General features: G+C 36.9%; 1 long non-coding RNA gene across 1 annotated transcript in view; it reads right to left on the bottom strand.

The window, feature by feature from the left end:
* Nucleotides 1-6,772, bottom strand: part of LOC142331105 (uncharacterized) — a 222,281-nt gene that overhangs the window by 165,459 nt on the left and 50,050 nt on the right. The gene's annotated exons all lie outside the window — the stretch shown is intronic.

The raw sequence follows: 6,772 nt of genomic DNA on the forward strand, positions 1-6,772 counted from the left end.
TATGTAAAACATAACATACCACAAAAAATGTTGTTCGCAACAACGAAATGTATTCCTAATTCCCTTAGCGAAACAATGGACTGAAGGGTTCATACCCCTGACTTCATTTCATTATGGACTCCGGTCTGGTCTATCAGGGAGAAGCGGACAGACCTCCTATTCCCACTCAGCTCCATCTCAAATTCCCGCGTGACACTTTCACTTACTATCATCGTCGAAATACCGCTAAACCTCGAGGCTGCATAGGAACCCATGCCTTCGGGGTGCATTCGGCATCCCGCCGACAATGATGCTTACTAATACGAAAACTGCCCTCGTCAAAACGACGCTACACCTCACTGCTGCATAGTTACCCATACCTTCAGCAATGCAGTCGCCGTTCCGCTGACAGCTAACATTTCAACAATAATCACCATTATTTTACTGATTAACCGTGGCTCGATGCCAAGACGCCTACCTCCGGCCAATCAACTGTCCAGGCGGTCTGACCACCCGGGATGCTACTCTACTTATAACCCTTCAGTCATTCTGTTCAAAGCGAGGAAACGTAGGAAGCCAGCCAAGATAGTCCATTCTCTGCGAGTCTTCCAGTTGACTCGCAGACCAAGAAAGGAGTTTACTCTCTCGACCTCCCTAACAACTCTGGTACGTTCTGCCTCGAACCGGGGACATACATAAAGGACATGGTCCACAGTGTCATCGACCCGATAGATTAAAATGCGAAAACTGTAACTTAAAATATATTGGTATGACTAATAGATCAATTCAGTTAGAATCAAAGAACATATTAACTGTATACATAAAGAAATAAAGACCATTGTATATTCACCAAACATATTTTGGAATACAAACATAAATATAATCGAAACAACTTTATGGATTTATTCGAATATACTAATGATTTTTATAAAAGATTTTAAACTTAAATTTTTATAAATTTTAGACAATATTTACATTTATATAAACAATAACAAACTGACGAACGAACAAAATAAATTCCAAGACGACTTTCTATTTAAACAAATTATTACCAATAATTAATTATTATTAGGTAGGCCAAACTGTTTTGATTTCAAATTTCTATACAACTGAGATTCTTTTACTGAGAGGACATGATTTACTTTAACGTACAACTTACTACATTTCTAATACAATGAAAATCAATTGTTATGTATTAATTTTGGTTTATTTTGTTTCATTTATTCTGTTTTATACTATTTTAAGTGAATAGTTGTAAAATTTTTATACTTAATTATATGGATATTGCTGAGGATGGATAAAAGTCGGAAAGCGCTAGAATATATCTAAACATTTAAAAATTGTTGGTAAGCTGAACTTTTATTATTTTTATATTATTCCACTACCTAACACAGATTCATAATCTTTTTTTGTCGTCCCTGCTTCATTATTATAAAACGCAAAAATTTGTAAAAATACAGTGTTCATCTTAAAAGAGGCCCCATCACTTAGTTTAGTCTATAAATAATACTTTGTTGGCAAAGTAATAATAATTTACAGAAGGTGTTGAAAATGATGTCCATCGACTTCTATGCACTTGTCAATAGGTTTGACCATGTTTCTAGCTACTGTTGTTAGATGTACCATGTCTATTTCCTGGGTAACATCGGTAATGTTTTTCTTCAATTTCTGCAGCGTGTGCAGTCGGTCCTAAAAACAATTTCTTTTAAGTAACCCCACAGAAAGAAGTCTGGACTATTCAAATTAGGGGATCTGACCACGATTTTTTAAAAATGATTCTTTCACGAAAAAATCTTGTAGCAGCTCCACAGTAGAGCGTGCTGTACAGCAAGTGGCGCTGGTTTTTTGTAACCAGCAGTCATACTCATTCTCTTGCAGTAAGGTTATGAACTGTTGATAATTTCTTGGCAGACGGCAGTATCCATACTTTTCTAAAAAAACAAGGGTCGTGTTATTCGACGCCTTGACCCCGCACACCGCCTATTTCTGTGGGAGTAAGGGAGATTCAACGAAAATGTGCAGGTTTTCAGTATCCCACGTCCGACAATTCTGAGTATTAACATACCCACTAAGGTAATAACCACGCTTCATCTGAGTAAAATACCTGATCTAAAATACCAATGCTGCGTCAAATGAAGTTCTTGAACCGTTGACATTAGTGAACCCTTTTAGCAAATCAGCATTAGTCAGTTCGTGGAAACCAGCATTCAATACGGATAACACTCGGATTCTCCTCGCTGCAGTATGGGTTGAACTTATTTCCTGTTTAGCCTCCGGGAATCACCGTCAGATATTACTTCCGAGGATGATATGTATGAGTGTAAGCGAAGTGTAGTCTTGAACAGTTTTAGCTCGACCTTTTCTGAGATGTGTGGTTAATTGAAATCCAACCACCAAAGAACACCGATATCCACTATCTAGTATTCAAATCCGTATAAAAGTAACTGCGTTACTAGGATTTGAACGTTGGAACTGTTGACTTTGAAATCAGCTGATTTGCAAAGACGCGTTCATTACTAGACCAATCCGGTGAGTCAAAGTATGGGTTGAACTGAGTGACATTTTCTTTTTCCGGCTTAGTCTCCTCAAACATTTATGAAGAGATCTTGTAACTGCCGCTTTAATACCCTGTACGACCTACGTCGTTAAAACTGACATGTGCTGGGCACGTTTCTGGTCTAACACCAAACCTATTTAACGAAATTTTTTACTAACTTCTGAATAACACTTTTCAGTGGTTCTTCTTTTTCAAATTTCTCCCTGAACTTTCACCGACAAATAACATGAGATTTCTTCTGTAAATATGTTTCCGTCACGAACGTCTTTCAATAGTTAACCGCATTTTAACTAACAATAACACACGATTACGCAACCTTGTTCAAAATACAATGTTCCAAGCAAATTGACAATACTAAAATGTGCACACAATAAACAGTCCTAATCGCTCCAGCTCCAGTCGTACCGACATGCTCCACATTATTTTACCAATTTCACACCAATAGTATAAGCATTTAGCATAAACTACTAGGTGAGGAGCTTCTTTTAAGTTGAACACTGTATTTTTAAAGTTTTCTTGTCGTATAAATGTTCTACTAGCTTTTGCGGCACCACTTTTAATATCTTCCTAATGTCACCACTGTAAGTAATTTTTTAAACAAAAATATTCTGCGATTAGTATGTTATCGATTTTAACAGCTACAACTTTTTGTTTTATCACATCTAATTATATACTTTTTTTAATCTTTTTTTTTTAAAACTAACTTCCTCTAAAGGACTGAATTCATATAATTCCTTGCTACCTTTTTTAATTACTGTATATATTTCATATTTTATCCCCCTACTCATCCGGGCCGGATCCTGTAGTTAAGTATTACACAGCCCAGGGGAGTGTCCTTTACTGTAACGGGCCTCCACGTCTCGGCCCGCCGGTCGGATCTCACTTTGCGTCCGCATCAAACCTTCAGAGTAGGATCCACCAGGCCCAGCTATGCCGTCTCTGGGTCTCCACTCCGGGAGCTGGGACTCGGTCTTTTTCGCTCGGGAGTGCGAGAGTCCCCGTGCCTCATCGCTACCGCCCACTCGTGCAAGCACGAGCGAACGGCAGCTCCGCAGAGGGCTGTCCCTCATTAAATTATTGTTTTCTTCAAAGTAACTATGTCGTCATACAGCTCTAATATTTTTTGTGTTCCTTCCTAATCACCCTAAATGTTAATGTATTTCTTTATTTATATATTATTAACATCTTTTTTTTTTTAATATATTTGTTTCCCTGTTTTTTATAAAGACGTTCGCTGGGTAATATTGTTTCTTTTTTTGTTGAAACTTTTTCAAGCTGAATATTTCTTCAAAGAGCTTAAAATGTATTTTTAAATCGGAATTCAATCACGGCCGCATAAGATATGCTGATGCATAAGCATAAGCCGGTGAGAAATCATCAGCTAGAAGTCCGTAGATGACCCACCGGGTCTATTGGTCTATTGGTGAACGCATCATTCCTTTTTTTTTTTTGTCTTCAGTCTTTTGACTGGTTTGATGCAGCTCTCCAAGATTCCCTATCTAGTGCTAGTCGTTTCATTTCAGTATACCCTCTACATCCTACATCCCCAACAATTTGTTTTACATACTCCAAACGTGGCCTGCCTACACAATTTTTCCCTTCTACCTGTCCTTCCAATATTAAAGCGACTATTCCAGGATGCCTTAGTATGTGGCCTATAAGTCTGTCTCTTCTTTTAACTATATTTTTCCAAATGCTTCTTTCTTCATCTATTTGCCGCAATACCTCTTCATTTGTCACTTTATCCACCCATCTGATTTTTAACATTCTCCTATAGCACCACATTTCAAAAGCTTCTAATCTTTTCTTCTCAGATACTCCGATTGTCCAAGTTTCACTTCCATATAAAGCGACGCTCCAAACATACACTTTCAAAAATCTTTTCCTGACATTTAAATTAATTTTTGATGTAAACAAATTATATTTCTTACTGAAGGCTCGTTTAGCTTGTGCTATTCGGCATTTTATATCGCTCCTGCTTCGTCCATCTTTAGTAATTTTACTTCCCAAATAACAAAATTCTTCTACCTCCATAATCTTTTCTCCTCCTATTTTCACATTCAGCGGTCCATCTTTGTTATTTCTACTACATTTCATTACTTTTGTCTTGTTCTTGTTTATTTTCATGCGATAGTTCTTGCGTAGGACTTCATCTATGCCGTTCATTGTTTCTTCTAAATCCTTTTTACTCTCGGCTAGAATTACTATATCATCAGCAAATCGTAGCATCTTTATCTTTTCACCTTGTACTGTTACTCCGAATCTAAATTGTTCTTTAACATCATTAACTGCTAGTTCCATGTAAAGATTAAAAAGTAACGGAGATAGGGAACATCCTTGTCGGACTCCCTTTCTTATTAGGGCTTCTTTCTTATGTTCTTCAATTGTTATTGTTGCTGTTTGGTTCCTGTACATGTTAGCAATTGTTCTTCTATCTCTGTATTTGAACCCTAATTTTTTTAAAATGCTGAACATTTTATTCCAGTCTACGTTATCGAAAGCCTTTTCTAGGTCTATAAACGCCAAGTATGTTGGTTTGTTTTTCTTTAATCTTCCTTCTACTATTAATCTGAGGCCTAAAATTGCTTCCCTTGTCCCTATACTTTTCCTGAAACCAAATTGGTCTTCTCCTAATACTTCTTCCACTCTCCTCTCAATTCTTCTGTATAAAATTCTAGTTAAGATTTTTGATGCATGACTAGTTAAACTAATTGTTCTGTATTCTTCACATTTATCTGCCCCTGCTTTCTTTGGTATCATAATTATAACACTTTTTTTGAAGTCTGATGGAAATTCCCCATTTTCATAAATATTACACACCAGTTTGTATAATCTATCAATCGCTTCCTCATCTGCACTGCGCAGTAATTCTACAGGTATTCCGTCTATTCCAGGAGCCTTTCTGCCATTTAAATCGTTTAATGCTCTCTTAAATTCAGATCTCAGTATTGTTTCTCCCATTTCATCCTCCTCAACTTCCTCTTCTTCCTCTATAACACCATTTTCTAATTCATTTCCTCCGTATAACTCTTCAATATATTCCACCCATCTATCGACTTTACCTTTCGTATTATATATTGGTGTACCACCTTTGTTTAACACATTATTAGATTTTAATTTATGTACCCCAAAATTTTCCTTAACTTTCCTGTATGCTCCGTCTATTTTACCAATGTTCATTCTCTTTCCACTTCTGAACACTTTTCTTTAATCCACTCTTCTTTCACCAGTTTGCACTTCCTGTTTATAGCATTTCTTAATTTCCGATAGTTCCTTTTACTTTCTTCATCACTAGCATTCTTATATTTTCTACGTTCATCCATCAGCTGCAATATATCGTCTGAAACCCAAGGTTTTCTACCGGTTCTCTTTATTCCGCCTAAGTTTGCTTCTGCTGATTTAAGAATTTCCTTTTTAACATTCTCCCATTCTTCTTCTACATTTTCTACCTTATCTTTTTTACTCAGACCTCTTGCGATGTCCTCCTCAAAAATCTTCTTTACCTCCTCTTCCTCAAGCTTCTCTAAATTCCACAGATTCATCTGACACCTTTTCTTCAGGTTTTTAAACCCCAATCTACATTTCATTATCACCAAATTATGGTCGCTATCAATGTCTGCTCCAGGGTGTTTTGTAGTCAACGAGTTGATTTCTAAATCTTTGCTTAACCATGATATAATCTATCTGATACCTTCCAGTATCGCCTGGCTTTTTCCAAGTGTATATTCTTCTATTATGATTTTTAAATTGGGTGTTGGCAATTACTAAATTATACTTCGTGCAAAATTCTATAAGTCGGTCCCCTTTTTCATTCCTTTTGCCCAGCCCGTATTCACCCACTATATTTCCTTCCTTGCCTTTTCCAATGCTTGCATTCCAATCTCCAACTATTATTAAATTTTCATCTCCTTTTACGTGTTTAATTGCTTCATCAATCTCTTCGTATACACACTCTACCTCATCATCATCATGGGCGCTTGTAGGCATATAGACGTTAACAATCGTTGTCGGCTTAGGTTTTGATTTTATCCTTATTACAATGATCCTATCGCTATGCGTTTTGAAATACTCCACTCTCCTCCCTATCTTCTTGTTCATCACGAAACCTACTCCTGCCTGCCCAGTATTTGACGCTGAGTTAATTACTCTAAAATCACCTGACCAAAAGTCGCCTTCCTCTTCCCACCGAACCTCACTAATTCCTACTATATCCACATTTGTCCTACCCATTTCCCT

The sequence above is a fragment of the Lycorma delicatula genome, chromosome 10 (assembly GCF_047948215.1).
Source record: "Lycorma delicatula isolate Av1 chromosome 10, ASM4794821v1, whole genome shotgun sequence".
Taxonomy (NCBI): Eukaryota; Metazoa; Arthropoda; class Insecta; order Hemiptera; family Fulgoridae; genus Lycorma; species Lycorma delicatula.